The sequence below is a fragment of the Natator depressus genome, chromosome 10, assembly GCF_965152275.1.
Source record: "Natator depressus isolate rNatDep1 chromosome 10, rNatDep2.hap1, whole genome shotgun sequence".
Taxonomy (NCBI): domain Eukaryota; kingdom Metazoa; phylum Chordata; order Testudines; family Cheloniidae; genus Natator; species Natator depressus.
Genome location: NC_134243.1, coordinates 59,500,914 through 59,520,752, shown reverse-complemented (window position 1 = coordinate 59,520,752; position 19,839 = coordinate 59,500,914).

Genomic DNA, 19,839 nt, shown 5'->3' with positions numbered 1-19,839 from the left:
CAACAATGAATGCATGCTTGCAGCTAGCAGGCACAATCTTGAATCTTATAAGCCACCCTGCAGGTGGAGTTGATATAACTTCACACAGCACCATCCGTGGCCACTCAGATAACTGAGAACTTGCAGATACCTGCTTATGCTTTTTCCATTTTTTTATTTATCTTCGTCCCTTGTTTATTGGGGCAGGGAATAGCAGTGGGTTCCCTTTGCTTTCTCCTAGGGAAAGGAAATCAAGAGGAAAACTACTTTAATGATTAAAACAGAGAGAGAAACACACTATGGTGGGAGGAAAAGGGAAACTTATGAAGAGCATGGAAAATGGGTTAGTCAAAGCCAAAAGGAGGTGCAGCCAGGGGCCATGCCAGGCACCAACTAAGGCTGCTCAGGTTAGGACTTAAGAAGGCTCCAGTTCTCGCAGTCCTGCCACATCCAAGAGTTTAAAACTCACCAATCAGACTCCAAAATAATTATGATTGGTCCAAAAATCATTGTGGTTTTTGGTCTCCCCTGCCCACTTCAATATGTGTGGGGCAGTTACTGTACTGCCATCTCTCCCCCATGCATAGCGTAAGGTGATTTTGACTGGCTGCCTGATGGGGCGGAGCTTCTAGCTTCTCCCCAAACCTAATTAATCCTGGGCAGCCTCATCCCCACATCTGCCCAACCCCCATACCACCTCTGTCCTCCTGAGCCCCACATCTGGCTATCCCTGAGAACAGCAATTAATTATGCACCCAAACCTAGCACCCACATCAACTTTGCCTCTGCACTTTAATGCACCTTCCCTGCTGCAACGCCAGGGGTTCACCCTTTTTCCTTCCCAAGCTTGGTGTTGCAGGGATGGAGGAGGGGAGCAAAACATAGAGTAACCCATTTTTCACAGAGAGGAAGGACAGAAGGAGCAGAGATACTCCCTGAGGTGCTGGCTCTTTCTGTTCCCTCCTCTTGTGAGAATGGTGTGACGGCTGCTACCCCATTCCTGAGGGGAAGGGGCAGAGTTCATCCTGCCTCCTGCAGCAACTCTGAGTGTCTAGTCTTCCCTGGGGGGAGGTGGCTAATCACTGGGGGTTTCCTCTGGGCCAGGCAGGAAATAGCATGAATGCTGGAGCTTCTCATGTACTCATGACAGTGGCTCCAAGTGCAAAAATTCCATGATGGAAACACAAGACTGACTGTAATCTTCGTAAGGTGTAACCGCTTACACTTGAATGTGTGGATAGTAGGGACATTAAATAAAACTTCCCGGTTATGTAATACAAAAGAACATCCTGACTGATTTCCATCTTTCTTCCCTACACGCTATTAGCCTCCTACCTACAGTTCCCATGCTATGGCTGTTATGCAACATCACTACTAGCCTACCAGACTTCAACATTAAATGAACAATGTCTTAGCAAGGCTGTCACCAGTCAACTCACATAGTGGAATTGCCTATTATCCAACATGGTAGACTTTGTCAGGGTTTTTCACCTGTGTAACTATAGCACATTATGATGTTCCATTAGCAGTTGTGGGTTGTTTGGAGAGTGGTTTGTTAACGCCTGGAGGTTGATAGGAAAGGTCTGTTCTGACTCTGTTTGCTCCCTAGAGGGGCAGAGTGATTTGAAGTGTGTACCAGTGGTACAAGTAATGGCCAGATGGGTTGGTATCAACACCATTTATGCTATGTCCTGATGGATAGGTGGCAGGCTGTTTATCTGAGAGGGACACATAACTACCCTAATATCCTGACAATACAGCATTCACTGTTCAGAATGCCACCACTCCCACCGTAATGGATTAATGAGAAACCTGGTACCAATTCGAACTTGGCAAGTGAGCTAAGCATGTGCCATACTAATCATTCCTGGAGCACTGCCCCTAAGGGCTTTAACATTTGAAACAATTTGGAAAGATTGATGGTTATCCAGCAAGATCAGATTCTGAATAGATTCAGTCACAAATAAAACACAATGTTCTATAACTACTGAATCAATAAGACACATTGGTGAAAAGTAAATTCAAGACTCATCCCAAATGCAGAATAGGGACTAGATGTGATCTGTTGCAAAGCCAAGATAACAAGCATGCTTTCCAAGTGCTTTTTCTACATTGCAGTATGTGGTTGGAAATCCCTTTTAGGGTTCCCATTTTAATTCTGGAGTTATTCAGCAGTGGTATTGACCAGTAGAATCATGGGTAGACTTAAAATCCAGGCACTGGACATTATGAGATGTACTGTAAACATTGCCTTCAGTGAATTACTTATATTTTCTATCACACCATGCATGCTTTCTGCTGCAGCTTGCACTGCAGCTAACATACCAGAATTAAAAAACCACAGCTAAACAGAATGTCTGTTTTTAATTGTGTATTGAATGCACAGCTTGGTGCCTTGCTAAATAAAAAAGCAGATACATATAGATTAAATAACTGTATCCTATATTTTAATTTATCAGTATCAGTTCTTAGAGAAGAAGGGCTTGGAATCTAAAATGAGGAGTTGGCAGAATCTCTGAGATCAAATCAGGACAAACATAAAGGAAAGGCCCCCTGTGAAAAATACCGTCATTTCCTCTCATATTTGTTACTCAATGTTAGCTAAGAGCTTAAGAGTTACAATATGGTACTCAACATGTACTGTGGTTGTTTGATACTGACCTACCTGAACTGATAGGAATATCATTCTGCTCCTGTTACTTCTGCATTTGGCTAGCAACCATTTTACCATAACATCAAATTTGAGTCTCTTATATAATGTGAAATCTGCTCATAGAGACACTGAAATCACATTACCTACATCTTTATTTAAATTATGTATTAAGTTGCTCTCTGCTTAAAATTAAAAAGAAATTACTGCTGTCGCTGTGGTTTCTCATCAAGCACATACGGTTCAGTGTTTTTCTGAAGATCAACTGCCCCACCAGAGCACCCCAACCAATCGAAACATGCAACAATTGTACGAATTTTATCATTTAGGATTCATTACGTAAGTCCAAATAAGGCATCCTGGGCTGTTAAGAAGTGGGACAATTGAATAAGATGATAGATGTAGAGACTCTGACAAGTGCACTAGGATGTCCTTGCTGCAAAAGGAGACTCCTGTTCTGTCTGGAAGGTTGTTTTCATCCTTCCAGCCAATTAAACCTCCTTTGAACACAAAATTCAGCATAGGAAATGCTAGCTTAACTACATCACCTTTTGTATTGAGTTTAAAAAAAAATCATGCACATGAAGGATTATTTATTGCTACTTTTGAATTATATCAATTGCATTCCTGATCGCTTTCACATTTCAGAGTCACTGATGCATTAGAACAGGGGTGGCCAACCTGTGCGGCATGCGACTCCAGGGCTGGAGCTATAGATGCTAACTTTCCAGCGTGCCAGGTAGTGCTCAATGCTCAACCACCTACTCTGCCCCAGGCCCTGTCCCCACTCCACCCCTTCCCCGAGCCTGCCATGCCCTCGCTCTTCCCCCCTCCCCACCGGAGCCTCCTGCGCACCGCGTAACAGCTGATCACGGCAGGCAGAAGGCGTGGGGAGGGAGCAGGAGGCACTGATTGGTGGGGCTGCCAGCGGGCAGAAGGCGCTGCAGGTTGGAGTTGGGGAAGCTGATGGGGGGCTGCTGACGCATTACTGTGGCTCTTTGGCAACGTACGTTGGTAAATTCTGGCTCCTTCTCAGCCTCAGGTTGGCCGCCCCTGCATTCGAACGTGTGCAGTGCAGCAGGAAACAGTTTTTACACTAGGAGGAAATGTCACTAGTATGATAGGATTCTTTGAATATGAACAACCTTCAGATTCAGTTCATTAGTGAAAACCAAATATTGATTGTCACATGGTGGCCCAAAAGTCATTCAAGATTTCTTGTAAGATTAATGTCAGATTCATTGAAGGCTAAAAAAAAAAAAAAAAAAAAAGTTTATTGACACTATTCATGGCAAGCAGGCATACCCAGACAGATTATCTGTTAGGACTGACTGCATTTCTAGAAATGCAAATAAATCATAGTGCAGTTCTGTCACTTGTCTTGCCCATATGAACTCCGGCACATTAAATGCAGACCATGGTCCCAATCTTACAAGCTATCTGTCTAGGTGCTTATATGTCCCTCATCATTAAGCAACATCTGAACATCTCACAAGCACTGGATTTTATTGTCACAACAGCCCTGCAAGGAAGGAAAGTATCAGCCTCATTTTTCAGAGGCCGAGGGTACATTACGTGACATGTCCAGGGTCACATAGGAAGGTTGGGGCTAAGCCAGGAATTACCTAGTGCCAGTCCAATTCTCTATCCCCTGGACCATCCTTCCTACCTGTTCCTACTCCCTGCCTCCACACAGACCCCCAATGACTTCACTGTGCATTTTACTACTGATTTTAACCACCCTGAATCAGATCTTCAAACCTGATGTCATCCCTGCATTATCACAGTGGTTAACAGTGGACCAGGCCTCCAGTCATGAACTCTATGTCTAGAATGAGCCTCTGTTCTGAGATGATTTTTATAATCTTGGACCCAATCCTGCACTCCTTATGCACCCAGAACTCCCACTGTGGTAAACAGGAGTTTTGGCTGAACAGGGAATTCAGACCCACAGTGCACTAACTCCAGCAGACCTGAAGTTCAGGTTTATTTTAAAAATATATTCAAATGCTTGGATACATTCAAACTTCCCTTATTTACACATATTTTATAAAACTGAATCTTTAATCTTTCAAGTTTGTCATCATATTACCATTTGACAGTAACATTATGAACGTCAGTAATTTGATGCCAAAATATCCGATGTGAAAGCGTGGGCCACCTTGCTAGGTGAATGTTCAGAAAGGACACAGAAAACCATGTGTGAATTGCCCCACTGAAGTCCATTGAGACTGCTGTGAGTAAAAGAAGACGGATTTAGCCTTAATCCAGCTCCAAAAGGCAACACGATGACAATATAGTATCTTGTTCCTTGACAAAGAAGTCTGGCACTAAATCCTCATGAATGACTGGAGTTTCAGTATGCATTCTGAAGTTAATATAGCAAAAGGTAACTTCCTGTTTGCAAAGCATATTTTAGTCAGAGCGAATATGAAAAAGCAAATTCTAAAGAGATGGTCTTTGGGAGGAAAGGTCTCCTCTCAGCAATATTTTACAAGGTGATCTTGAGTAAGATCTGTTTGCCAATCAATTGAATCACACTGTACTAAATATTTTCTCTAGGTTCTGCTTTCTATATTGAATTTCCCCCATTCCTCCCAATTCTGATGTTTTGGTGAAGATATTAATGAGGGGAGGGGGAAATAGTAAAAACATATATTTTAACGATCGGCAATGGTTCCAAATGACGACGATTCAATAATGCCGGGCTGCTAAGATGTGTTACAAGTCTTCCCCATTCAGGAAGGGAAAGCTCTTGACGGTATAAGGGTTTTCTGCATCTTTGACAGAGCCTTGGGGTGCTGATTTTCTGGGATACCATCACTAAGACAAGCTTTCAGGAAAACACTTGTTTCCCCCCAGCAGCAAGTGACTCAACAGATTAAGTTTTCTATATAAAGAGTCTCCACATTCTCTTTGAGATATTAAAATGTTCAGCCTTGATTTTCTGAAACTAAAACTAAACAAAGGAAAAGCTTCTTCCCCTTTAATCTTTTGTCTTAGAGTCAGTATTTTTTTAAAATTAATCCTACCAAAGAGCAGAGTATATTTTACAGAGCACTATCATAAATGTGATCACTAATGCCTAAATTAAAAGCCTGAATGATCAGTGACAAGCTGGTGTATCCTGCAGTATTCTAATGCAGAAGACTGGAAATCCCAAGGCAGCTTCATTTTGAATGAGAAGAAACATTTTTAATGAATTATCTATGAATGTATAATATAGTCAGCACAGCAACCCCTCTGTTTATTATGACCTTAAATTCAGTTTTTTATGCTGCTCCCTCATTGTCAGTTTTCGATAAGCCATAGATTTTTGTATCAACTATGACAATTGCACCAGAAAAACTACCCAGCTCAAAGAATGAGAAGAATGGGAGTCACTCTCATCTATCAGCTATTATGTCAAGCTGCCTGCAGACTCCGGAAAGCATAATTTTATCCATTTACACTTGGTTAATATTTTTAAAATATTCTTCAAATCTGTAATGGCTAAGAAAAAAAGTTTTAAATGAAAGCTTCGACACTAGACTACAATCTTGTGCTAAGAGATGACAAAATCCGCAGCCTTGGAAAATCATAAAACACAGGGTGTTAGCCTAAATAGATGCACTTGGGAATATTTCAGTTCCTCTGCTCTATTTCACCAATGTTAATAACGGCAGAGATCTCAATGCTAAGCTTGGCTGCTTATTAGATTTATGTTTGTCTATTACGATTTCCAGATTACATATGCTAAGAGTTTCTGAAGCTTAGCCTAAAGGAGAATCATGTATAATGTTACTAACTGGAAAAACTAAGACAAGAACCTCTAATAATCCAGTTTCACTACAAAACCTACTTTGAGAGTCTTATTTAGAATGACCTAGTGTAGATTAGCAATACCACACTGATCAAGATGAAGAACAGAAACGAAACATTCTTCTTACCTCAAATACATTATTTCTCTCATACCTGGTAACTATTTATTGGTTATTGAACACATTCATGGCCAGAAGTTCCACTTCCAGATGTTACAGACGGGTGCTAAGGAGAACTGAATGACTGCCTCACACAGGCGCATCCTTGTGAAGCATGGAAAGCCCCTCCTAGGTTTGTTCATTCAGATCTGTGCATTTCTTTTAAAAATGACTGTTTTCCTGAAACTCATTATTTCACCCTTTATGGATTATCTGAAGTTTTTAGTTAAAATATTTCACATCCATAGCAATTCTTCTATCTGGTTCAGTGACTTTCCTCTTTTTGTATTGTTGTTTCCAAATTTAATTTGTGTTGCTATGAAAACCCTAATTTTTAAAAAGGTTATCAGCCACCTCCCATTTCATTTGAATTTGTTGTCACTTTTCCTCTGGCTTCAAAACAAGTCAGATCCACCATTCTGGAAGCGTAGTATGAGAGACCTGATCTATTGCTCCCAGAGAAAGTAACATGGTTATAACTACTAGCACTATTTGAGTAATACTTACAAATACCAACCAAGATTGGGGCCCTCTTGTGCAAGGCAGTGTACAAATACTTCGTGAAAGGCATCTCCTGCTCCAATCTTATAATCTAAACAGACAAGACCAGCAGGATGGGAGAAAGGAAGTATTATACCCATTTCACAACTAAAAGACACACAGATTCCAGTGACCTGCTCAAAGTCACAAAGGCATTTGAGGCAGAGCTGGGAATTAAACCCAACTCTCCTGAGTCCCACTCCATTCCCTTAATCAGAAAATCATCCTCTCTAAGGTGTGTACCAAGAAGTGAGTGGAGAGGAAGAGAATGTTTCAAGAAATGAGACAGATTCCAAGGGATCAATTAAATTAAAAAACCTCCCACTAACTTGGATGCACATTGGATTGGGCCCCAAGAGTTCTATCTAGTCCTCCTTGGCTAAGGACTAGATAGAACTCCTTGGGGCCCAATCCAAGTGAGGAGGTTAAGGTAGAGAGGTACACTAAAGGCTCCAGGACGAAAATTAAGAAGAAATGCAAAACCAATAGTTACTGATAAATCTGCATTCTAACTGCTGCAGACATTTAGGTGTTAAGTATAGCTTAGCTAAGGTATAGCCTCCACCTGGTGAAGGCTCAAGATGATAAAAGCTAAACCAGAAAAATATTGCTACATTATGTAAGGGAAATTCATGTTCAGGTACATCTATTTATTTTCTTGTTAATAAAACAGGCTCAGAATACTCAGTTTAAAATAAACATCATCCAGGATACTTCAGATAGTACAGCCAGCGGACACGCCCTTCCATCTTACTAAAAATATAACATCTGCACTTGTATGATGCCTTATACCCAAGGATTTTAATTCAGGCTCACCCTTGCAAAGCACAGAAGTATTGTGGTCCCTGAGACCGAGGGAACCCGTCAATGCCAGCTGGAGAAGGGCACACCACACCAAAAACTGACACACTCATTACCCCAAATCACTGTTGTCATAATATGTATCTGAACAGTGTCACGTAAGGTATCATACGCAAACTGTTAATACACTGGTCATTAATAGTATTGTGTCATGCATGTTTGGGCAGCGTATAAAGAATTATAGGTCTGTGCTGGAAGTATGTTCTTAAAATGTTTGGCAAGCAGTGCACAAGCCCAGCCAGTCCGAGACAAAGAAGTGTTGCTTCATCTGCGTGACTGTCTCCCCAGCATAAACTGAGCAAGGTGAGGCTAGAAACAATGGAAGTACATTTGCGTATCAGGTAAACAAAGCCATCAAACTAGCAAGTAGAAGAGATGACCACATAACGATCAGGATGGGGGATGGAGGCTGTATGAACAGGAGGCCTTCCTGCCTCTTGAAACAGAGATAATGGACTTTGGGAAATATGAGCAGAAACAGAGAGCCATTTTGGCAACCATCACCTCAGGGACACAAGAGGCCAAAGCTTGTGAAAGCTGAGAAAGGTGGAGCCTTTGACCAAGGGGGCTGAAGTCTCTGGGAATTGACTGTAGGTGAGAAACCTGCTTAAAGATTGTAACTTGCTGAAGTTTTAGTCACCAGAAAGCATTTTTGTGTTTTGATTGTAACCTTTCATCTTTTCGCTCTTATTTGACATCACTTAAACCTATATCCTTTGTTAATAAACTTTGTTTTATTTCAAAACTCTCTCATCACTGCTATAATGAAGTGAAATGTGGGTATTCAGCTAGCCTAACAGACTGAGGTGTACTCTGTTTCTTTAGGGGAAGAGAACTTAACTTCTGTGAGTGTCCAGGATGAGGGACTGAACGCAGTAGAATGTCTCCAGGGAACTCAGCAGCTGGAGTTAATTGACTTTTACCTGCAAGGCAAGGTTTTGAAGGCAGAGCCTGAAAGGTTTGCTGACAAGGCAAACAAGCTGATGTATCAGGGAGCTGACACACAGTTTAGCAGTAGCAAAGTTTGCTCGAACTGTGGCAGAGCAGTAACATAATGCCTCACAATTCTGGGTGACCAGATCAAGACATCTGAGTCCTCCCATTTTATAGAGAGTCAGAGGTGGAGCAACTTTCTTAAGCTCACTCAGGATATCTGTGGGCAGAGCCAGGAATACAAGTCAGGTCTCCTGACTCCAAGTTCTCTGCACAGCTCAAAGTCCATTAAATGTAATGCTTGGGAAGGGAAACACTATTTTCTATTTCAAGTGTGTGTCTTTTTTAAAGGTAAATGATGCATAAAACTCTGTCCCAATGCACACTTCTCTCAATCTCTCATCATGTGTGTAGCCTCTCAAACACTTAGAACAGCAAAATCACTCATTTCTGCTGAACTAAGAGCACACAAGGCAATATTCTTGGCCTATTAAGAGCAGCAGAAGCCCATGTACCGAGATCCAGTTTGACAGAGCTTATTCCCACTGCAGTTTTTTTCCTTTAATGTTTATTTTGTTTAAAATGTTGAGGTTTATCTTAGTGCTCTTAAAAGCAATGTCACACTGGCTTGGGCACTCCAGTAGCTACAGGATTAACTTCTCACTAAACCAGAAAAAATAGCAAGAAAAAAATCATCAATATTTCAGCAAATTCCAAGTCAAATTCTTTATGTTCACAACTCTTTTTTTATTCACTTTTTGCAAATATTCTAGCAAGCTAACAAAACAAACTAAAAAGGGCTTTATAGGTCAGGCATGAGGTGGTTTGACAGAGCTGGGGTGAACAATTTTAAACAAATATTAATGGAGAATTAATTTTGGGCCAGTCCCCATGATTCATTTAATCATGCAGTAAAATTAGATTCATGACTACTTTGATTCATGTATTGGGCAAAGATAATTTAATAAAGGTTGGGACATCCAATCAGGAAATGGCCACTACATGTTTTAGGTGACCATTCAGAGTGTGAACACCACGTCCAAGGTCTTGAATACAAGAAAGAATGCAGAGATGAGTTTGTGAGCAATCCATTGACTTGTAAATATTGCTGTTTGTAGACACTTCCCAAAAGGGAAAAAATCGTTAATATTGCTAAATCGGATGTTTAAAACTTTTCACTCAACTCTGCAAAAACACCTCAAAATTGACCAATAAAACCCCTTTCATTCAAGCTCTGGACTTCACAGGATCAGCCTTACAGTTCAGCTGCACAAAAATTATAGGGACAGATTCCAGGCATAGGCACAAAAGGTGTTTTAGGGCTCCATGTTCTGGAGTCATTTGATATCAAAATCTCAGCTTTCGTTTTTTAAATATCGTGTTCCAAGCCTTCATGCTTGTGAAGAAAAGCCAGACAATGTGAACTGAGTGCAACTGCTGCAGCAAATCTGCAAACAACCTGAAGCAATAGCTGTAAGAGTTGGGAATTACCCCCTTTACCTCTGAAATTGCTGATGGTGCCCTCAGCATAGAACTGTGGGAAAGGAAAGACCCTAGCTGCTACTACTTCATCTTGGGTTTACTGAAATGATATTGGTGGCAAGGTCCCACACACACAGAGCCCTCCCTGCTCCTGTCTCAACCCTTGCCCACCTGAAGACAGCGAAATGGTGTCCAGGGAGAAGGCAAAGTACCAGCCAAACCAAAGGAAGCAACAGTGGATTCCCCACAAGACAGCATGGGCCCTCAGTGACTAACACCCCAAACAGCAGCAGGGCCATGCTGGTCTGTGCTTAGTGCCCTAAGATTGCTCTAATCTGGCCCTGGCCCAGTGACAGTCACTACCTCTATTGCCATAGGTTTCTTAAAGTCAATAGTCTTGCGTGAATGAGAATCACATTAGGATGTTTGAATCTCCATAGTCCAGAGGGTACTCATGTACTGCATGCCAGATAATGCTGAGTGAACTACTTGCAACAAACTTCAAATGCCAGGCACCAGCACATATCCCAGATAAAAATCCATCCAGATGCAAGAGGAAGGAGGAGAAACAGAAAAGCAGGCCATCAAGTTCCACTTGACATCTAAGCTAAGTATTAGCTCCTTAGGCTTGTTAGAAAAAAATTATTATTAAAAATGGTGGGAATGTAGGAATTTGCCTTGGTAGCTGACTTTCAAGCTAGAGACGAGACCAACATGAAAGCAAGCCTGCAGGAGTTGGTTTGTCAGCCCCTTGTGGACTGAACTAGATCCAGCATGGTCTGTACAGCTCTAGTGCTGAGCTTTCTCTCAGGGGACTTGAGACGTCTGAATGTTTGGGGTCTTAAGAAGCAACCTAAAAAGCATCTGTGGCTGGGAATATATACCTGGAACAAGCAGCAGTCTGTTGTACAAAATTAACTTGAGGCGTTTCCACCAGACTCATCCTACCTACTACAAGGGTCCCTCTAAAGAGCAAGCACTTGGGAACATTTTACATATGCAGAGGGACTGTAATTCCAACTTCCTTAGACATAGGTGGGAATTTGTGACAACTTTTTTTTGTTACCAATAAGCAGAGAGAGACTAGAAGAAATTCTTCACACGTCCTAGCAAGGAACCACCATTAGGTGAGATGACAAAGAAGAGTTTTGTAGCTCTGCAAGCTTAGTTTACACCAGAAGAGCAGATGACAGGACTGGGTAAATAAGAGTATTTGTCAGCTCTACAAAGGCCCTGCACTGATTCTAGATGCAAGGTGATAACTGTAAAGACAAGTCATGGAAGCTCAGAACTACACACACAGCACGCATCTACTTTTGTGCATCAGTTTGTTTCCTATTCAGCTGTGATTTCACAAGTAAATAACGCTGAAATTAAGAGTTGGATCTGATCTCCTCCTATATCCACCAATCCACATCTCCACTGCCACATAAATGTGCACTACCTCTAAATGTAATAAGATGGCTGTTGCTTGACCTTTAAGAGTACTCTGAGAACATTTAAACAAGTGATGCTTCATAAAATATAGGGAACCTTAAAAGAGCTAAATAAACTATAAGAAGGCAAGGTCTAAACAAGATTTTAAAAATTTTTTTTTTTTTAAAGGACAAAATGTCCTGAAACTCCGCTTCCAGCCTGGCTTCTCCAGTCACCAGTCAGTTTTATTACTCTCCATTAAGAAGTCTTCTTTATTTGTTCAATCATGAGTTTAGTCAGGACACATTCAATATATAAAAGGTTAAAATAAACTAAACATTACTCCACTTGGCAACCAACTCTAAATCATCCATTCTCCTTGATTTTAAGCAGTTTGAATTCATGACGAATGATATTTTCAATTTTATTTCAGACTCATTACTACTTATATTGAGGGAAAATAAGTTTATACATATTTCTCTTTGTATTTTAACCTTTTTTAAAAAAATCCATTCTTTAAAGAATGGGTAGACTCAGATTTAAACAAAAATGTCAGTAGTTGATTTATTTCTGCCTTCTGCCTACTCTAGTTGCATTTCAGAACAATCCAGACCAAATTTAGGCTGGTGAAGGAGATTGAATTTTTTGAGACTGCAGTAGTAATTAAGAGGACTCAAACAGATGAGCTTGGAATAACCCTTACAGTACAAGCAGTTGAACCTATCATCAGTTGTCTATATTACTTTTTCAGCCTTGTTAGACACATCTGACCATGTCAACACACTTAACTGGTTTAGGTTCCTTTATTTCACAAATGCACAGAGATTTAATGTATGTTCTAGGCTCCATTATTCAATTACTGCAGCATTAATACTATTAGCAATATTTACTGCAATAACCAGTTAGCAATATTTACTGCAATATATATACGATCACTGGTGAAATAATGTACCCTTTCTGAGCTGTCAGATACCTCGTGAACTCATTTTAATTATTTACTAACACCAGTACTGAAAATGTATGAAGTTAAAAGTATTGTACAATCGTTTTACTATTTGTGTTGAGTAATATTTAATAATTTAAAATTTATAATATAATTTTCTAATTTTTATATGTTTTTATTGCCAATATTTACTAATGAGAACAGCTTCAGTGCGAAACAAATTTCTAGAATTACAATTGGCCAGAAATTCTAAGTAAAGATTTCTCTTTTTTCCAGTATTAGAAAATGCAGCTCACATAACCATGCATGAGAAAATGATTTCCTGTAAAGAAAGTCTGCAATAATTCAACACACCATTCCATTACATGTGAAGTAGTAATTCTCACATTTTTTCATAGTGTATTAATCAGTACCTCTATAGGAAAATAAAACCTACATTTGTTCCATCTTGTATAAAAGGAGACCTGGAAGGTTTTTTTTAAAAGAAACAAGTTGTCTGTTTTACATCTAGGAATTCAGGTCTTATCTAACACCAGAGGGCTCCACGGACAACTACATGGTGACAGCACAAGGACCAAGGAAGAAAACCTGAGAGGAAAGTGATTTTCATCCCAACTGCTTAACACTTTGTTTTGTTTGCTTGTGTTAAGCCCTACTGAATAAAACACTTCAAGAAAGCTCTGATGGCTAAAGACTTCACACCCCACCCCATTCCACCCCCCAACTCATACACATTACATCCTCAATGAGTGGTCCAGCAAGAACAGGGAGGGCCAGTCTTAACATCTGATATTTATGAAGAAAAGACTAAAGAGAAAGCAATGCTTTCAGACCTTTACATATTATAAAGGCATAAAAAGTCGCTGATCAACTTTAAAATACAGATCCTCTTGTGGACAACTAAACTTCAACCTCATATTTTCCCTGTGGACTGAAGTGCTTAGTTACATAAAGTTGTAATATTAGGGAAGAAATAGTGGGAAAAGTTGAAAACAAATTCACTTTAATGTGATAGATGCACGTGCCTGGTTATGACCCTCAGTAATGTATCTATTTATTTCATCTTCAGGGAAGAGTGGGAGTTCACATTTATTAATGCCAAGTCTCCTTGCAGTCTCCACCACTAACCTCTCCAAGTCATTCTGCATTTTGGTTCTGTCCCCCTTTTTGTTACTCCTCCAATTTTGGTGATGGCTGCAAATTGTATTTCTGCTGAAGTTGCACCCTAAACACACCTGACAAAGAAACGCACCTGTAACAATGCTGGTTCTGGTGGGACCCCACTGAGTGCCAATTCAGGACAAACTGCTTAAAGCAGGGCAGTTACAGCCCAAGGCTGGGGTTTCTATGCACACCAAGGCAAACCAAACCAGCCAGACAGAGAGGACTTGGTTTTACCCCACTGGCTAACCACAAGTCACACAAGCAATTCCCTTAGACACTCAAGTTTCCCAGTATCACCACCAGTGCCACTCATTATGGGGACAAATGGTTATGAAAACCAATACCCCAGTAAAAGAAAAAAGGTTCTCTCGATCCCAAAGGACCAAGCCCCAGACCCAGGTTAATATACAAATCAGATCTTACCCACAAATCATGCTATTGCCAATCCTTTAGAATCTAAAATCTAAAGGTTTATTCATAAAAGGAAAAAGATATAGATGAGAGCTAAGATTGGTTAAATGGAATCAATTACATACAGTAATGGCAAAGTTCTTGGTTCAGGCTTGTAGCAGTGATGGAATAGACTGCAGGTTCAAATCAAGTTGCTGGAATACATCCACAGCTAGGATGGGTCTTTCAGTCCTTGGTTCAAAGCTTCAGTGTAGCAAAGTTCTTTCAGAGGTATGAAGCAGGATTGAAGACAAGATAGAGATGAGGCATCAGCCTTTTATAGTCTTTTCCAGGTGTAAGAACACCTCTTTGTTCTTACTGTGGAAAATTACAGCAAAATGGAGTTTGGAGTCAAACGGGCAAGTCCTTGCATACTTTGCTGAGTCACAAGGCATATCTGCCTTCTCTCAATGGGTTAATTGTATAGCTGATGGTCCTTAATGGGCCATCAAACAGGCTAGGCAGAGCTGACACCAATTTGTCTGGGGTCTCACCCAGAAGCGTAGCATAAATTGGAAATACAGACAGCAGAGAGACAATATTCATAACTTTAACTACAAAAATGATACACACATAGACAGCATAATCATAATCAGCAAACCATAACATTGTCTTAGACACCTTATTTGACTCCCTTTATACAAGACTTGGTGCCACTACAGGACCTTGGTTGCAACAATGATCTATACGGTCCCAGATTAAGTCAATAACGTCACAGCACCTGACAGAGATAGAGAACAGAAGAGCTTTTTTCAAAATACAATGAAGTTGGACCAAAATAAACCCCAAACAAATTCTTTTTACCCTTACTTTTGAAGCAAGTATCACTGCTTAGAGATCAATGAGTCCCTCCCAATGGTGACATAAGTGGCTCCACAGACTAGAGTATGAGAATTACTGATTTAAGGAAACCACCTTTTCACACACAAACCAAAAAGAGTAGGGGGAAAAACACCACAAAGCGGCAGTATTAGGGCTTTTCAAGGTATACTACATAGTTCCATAAATAAATTACCATGATTACATTGAACAGTGTCTAAGAATTTATACTAAGTAATTTAAAATTTAACGAAGCACACACACAACAGACTCCACTTAATCAGCACATCAAATGGATGGGCTTTAATCCCCATTAAACACCAACATTCAATAATTCAATAGAAATACTCCTGCCTGAATGTGCTGATCCAGCTCTATGTTGCTGGAGGCACAAAGGTAATACAAATAATTAATGATAAGGCACATGTAGGGAATGAGCCACTTTATTGGCAGGGACACTGGGGAAGGTGTCTGATGTGGTAGAACATCCTGGGTTGTAGGTGTGGAAAGACCAAATCAGCACAGATAGGAGCAAAATAATTTATACCAGCCCTCTGTTAGAAGTGAACAGCTTTCACTTCCTCCTTTATTGAGAATGAACAGAAAAATAAGAACAGTTTATAGACCACAATACCACTAAATCATCTGGAGTAATCCCCATTAAGGGGTACTACCTGCCCTATTAAATAGAGCTGCCATTAACTACTGTTAGGGTTAAATTGTTTCTTTGGAAGATGTCCCAATTCAGAGGATTATTATTTGCAGTTCCCCTCCCCACGATTATACCACTAATATGAAAAACAAATGAGAAACTGAAAAGGCCTGTTGAAATACTAAGTTTACAGATTCACTACCCATAAAATCATTAGACCTCTCCAGCATTATGCACATTACAAATGTCAAAACAGAGCCCTGAAATTTGCTTTTAACTACACAGTACATTAAGTGACGGGAAGATTAGCGATCAGTGGTGTCAACAGGCAATCTTCATCTGCAAAAAAACAGCCAGGTCTTTTTGATTTAAATCTTTTTTGTAACTATGGCTGTTTGTTTCTAAAGAGAAGTGTAAATAAAACTACGTTACATACATACACACACCCCTTTGAAATTAAAATCCCTATTTTCATTTTCTGCACAAGAAGTTTGGAGAAAATAGGCAAATCCATGTTTATTTTGTTTGGTAAAAATAGAGATTGATAACAACTGAAACTTAGAAAAATATTTCCTAAAGTTAGACATTTCTCCTGTTCATTCTGCTATACTTTGTTTGGAAAACAGATGCACCTATCCATGTACTGTACAAGATAAATAAATTAAGAGTGCAATCTTTTGTTAGACTCTTGTAAACAACTAGCAAAATGAACTGCATACTGAAATTATGCATAATCCACTGTTCACGCATAATTGATTTTTTCCATTGTATAATATTTAACCAAGTGGCAATAATATCTGGCTTGTATCACACTTAACTCCTAGCACCTTATGCGGTGTTCAAATTAGATCTCAATATACGTAACGTCAGTAATGTGGATGGGAGAGCTTAAAAAAAATATGTAGAAGAAAGCTGTGCAACTCATTAAATAGAATCCTTTCCTCAAATTCAGTACTGAATTTAAAACCTAGGGCCAGATTCTGTGCTGTGTCAAAAACATGGCACAAAAGAGGCAGCCTAGAGGAAGGGGTGGCAAAAGGTGGCTTTATCTCACTTACACTCCAGACTACTAAGGGGGTCAAAATAGCCCCTTAATTATCTATATTAAATTATCCTTGAGAGGTCTCTAATTTACAGCAACAGCTGATTTGGAAATATTTCTTCCCTTGACAAAATTTCAGACAAACAAAGTCACATTTTTTCTGTACAAATTTTCAGGTTTCCATCAAAAAATTTGTGGCGTCTGAACTCCTCTTCCTTCCCTGGACACTAGGCAAATTTACAAGAATGGGCAGCATAGGGCTCCTTCATCAGGGGAATTTCCCCCAGTCCCTTATGGCTTATTTATTGCACCTTTACATGTGTGTCTGTGTAGGGGCCAGAACTGGCCAACTGGTATGTTGTTTAAATACTCCGTTCTAACTGAGGTGCTGTGTTTTGTATGACAGAACCCGAGGCCATTAAGAGCGGGGAGCTAAGCATGTTTCTTTGGACAAATTCTAACTGCAGTAATTACTTTCTACCTACCCAAAATTGCTCTTGTAGATTTAATTGGATACAGTATTATTCACTTCCTGTCCAATACTGTTATTTAATGTGGAGGTATATGTCAAACAGCTGCTGTATCAATCTTTAAACATCCTTTACCTACTGTGCTGGGATAAAGAGACTATGGCTTGTTTACACAGTGTGGTAACATGCTGTATGGGAATGTGATTTCTGAACATGAATGTGTTGTACATTAATAGGTCTGTGTAGACCCTGCTGGTGAATTTTAACATAGCATTAAGACAGTACTACATTAAAGTGCACTAGGGAACCTTTAGTGCACACCAGCAGGCCTACACAGATCAGTTAATGTAAGTAGACAAGCCATAAATAAAAAAGGCTTTCAATCTCTAGATGAAAGGCAGTGCAATACTGTCAAATTTCTGAAAGTCAAAGTGTGTTAGGTGAAACTGCTACAGGACAGGCTAGTTCTACAACTCAGAGTAGCACTTTTCATTTGTATATTTCGAGAGCACTTTATAATTGGGGATATAGTTACCCACATTTTACAGATGGGGATACTGAGGCACAGAAGTTAAGTGACTTGCACAAGGTTACATAAAGCAAAAGAATGGCAGAATCAGGAACAGAACCCACATCTCGACTCTCATTTTGGATCTTCTTCACTGACCCACGACTCCTTTAGACAGACAATTATAGAAGACCTTAATCAAGAATGAAAACTACTGCACAAAAGCACACATGTATGAACTATCCCAATTACCTCAGTTTAAAATGCCCACAGGTAGTCTTATTTGTAGATAAACGGACAATAAAACTATGGATATATATTATACCATTTAATATACAAAACAACTACTTTGAAACAAGCCACTGTAGGTCAACTCTGCAAACATAAGCTGGGATTCATATACTGGTTCTTGAATGGCACCTGCCTTATAAAACTAATATTTCACTCCATTTGAAGAGAATGAAACTTAGCATTTAGACTTTCCATCTTCAAGGCTCTATACAAACAACTCGCACAACATTATTGTGAAATAGGGAAACATTCCTCTTAATGATTATGAGTGATAAATGGCACAAAGTACACAGATTTCAGAGATGGTGAAACTGAGGCAGAGAGGGAAAAGTAATTTTGCCCAAATCAGCGATAGAATTAGAATCCAAGAATTCATGACTCCCAGTACCAGGGTAATTTCCACTCATTTTGCTTAATTTAATCCTTTTAGGAACAAATATTCAAAAAAGAGTGTGCACAAAATGTGTTCCCTCTGGCAGATGCCAGATTTGCCCTCTCAATGCACAAACTGACTAATAAGCACAAATTAGGCTATTTGTTTGTCTAAATTGGAACATGCAAAAGTACATGTGCTATTTTTGCATGTGTCCATTTAAATATTTGGCCCTTTACTTGTAAAGCATAAGAACAGGCAAAAAAAATAAATATGATTATTTTGCTATTATGACTGGTATAATACAACATTGCAGTCAGGAACTAGCTTTATAATGACAGGTTTCAGAGTAACAGCCTTGTTAGTCTGTATTCGCAAAAAGAAAAGGAGTACTTGTGGCACCTTAGAGACTAACCAATTTATTTGAGCATAAGCATAAGCTTTCGTGAGCTACAGCTCACTTCATCGGATGCATACTGTGGAAAGTGTAGAAGATCTTTTTATACACACAAAGCATGAAAAAATACCTCCCCCCACCCCACTCTCCTGCTGGTAATAGCTTATCTAAAGTGATCACTCTCCTTACAATGTGTATGATAACCTGGATGTGTGCTGGAAATGGTCCAACTTGATTATCATACACATTGTAAGGAGAGTGATCACTTTAGATAAGCTATTACCAGCAGGAGAGTGGGGTGGGGGAGGTATTTTTCATGCTTTGTGTGTATAAAAAGATCTTCTACACTTTCCACAGTATGCATCCGATGAAGTGAGCTGTAGCTCACGAAAGCTTATGCTCAAATAAATTGGTTAGTCTCTAAGGTGCCACAAGTACTCCTTTTCTTTTAGCTTTATAATATTACCAGAACAATTAATGTATTCCTACTGTATGAAACACTTTGAAACTCTTTCTTTTATTCTATATAGCAGCATTAGGCATAGTTTGAGCTGTAAATTTACTTTAGTGAGTTAGTGTTTATTGTGTAAAAAAGTGAATTTTTAATAAAGTCAAGCTCTCTAGAGAAAAATTCTTCCACAGATTGAGTTTAACATTAAAGCCTGTGTTTTATTTTAAAATGTATCCTTTTAAGAATCATTGCATAAGAAATTGGCTATACATACAAGCACGATTTAATCATCTAAGACTATATTTTGGAGGCAATCATCCTCCCAGGAATAACTCTGACTGATTAAATAGTTTGAGCAAACTAGTGCCTAAATTCCGAGAGAGAATTTGATTGTTGGTTTAACATGGATGAAAACAATATGGGTAAATTATTTAAAATTGGCAAAAACAGGTGCTATAT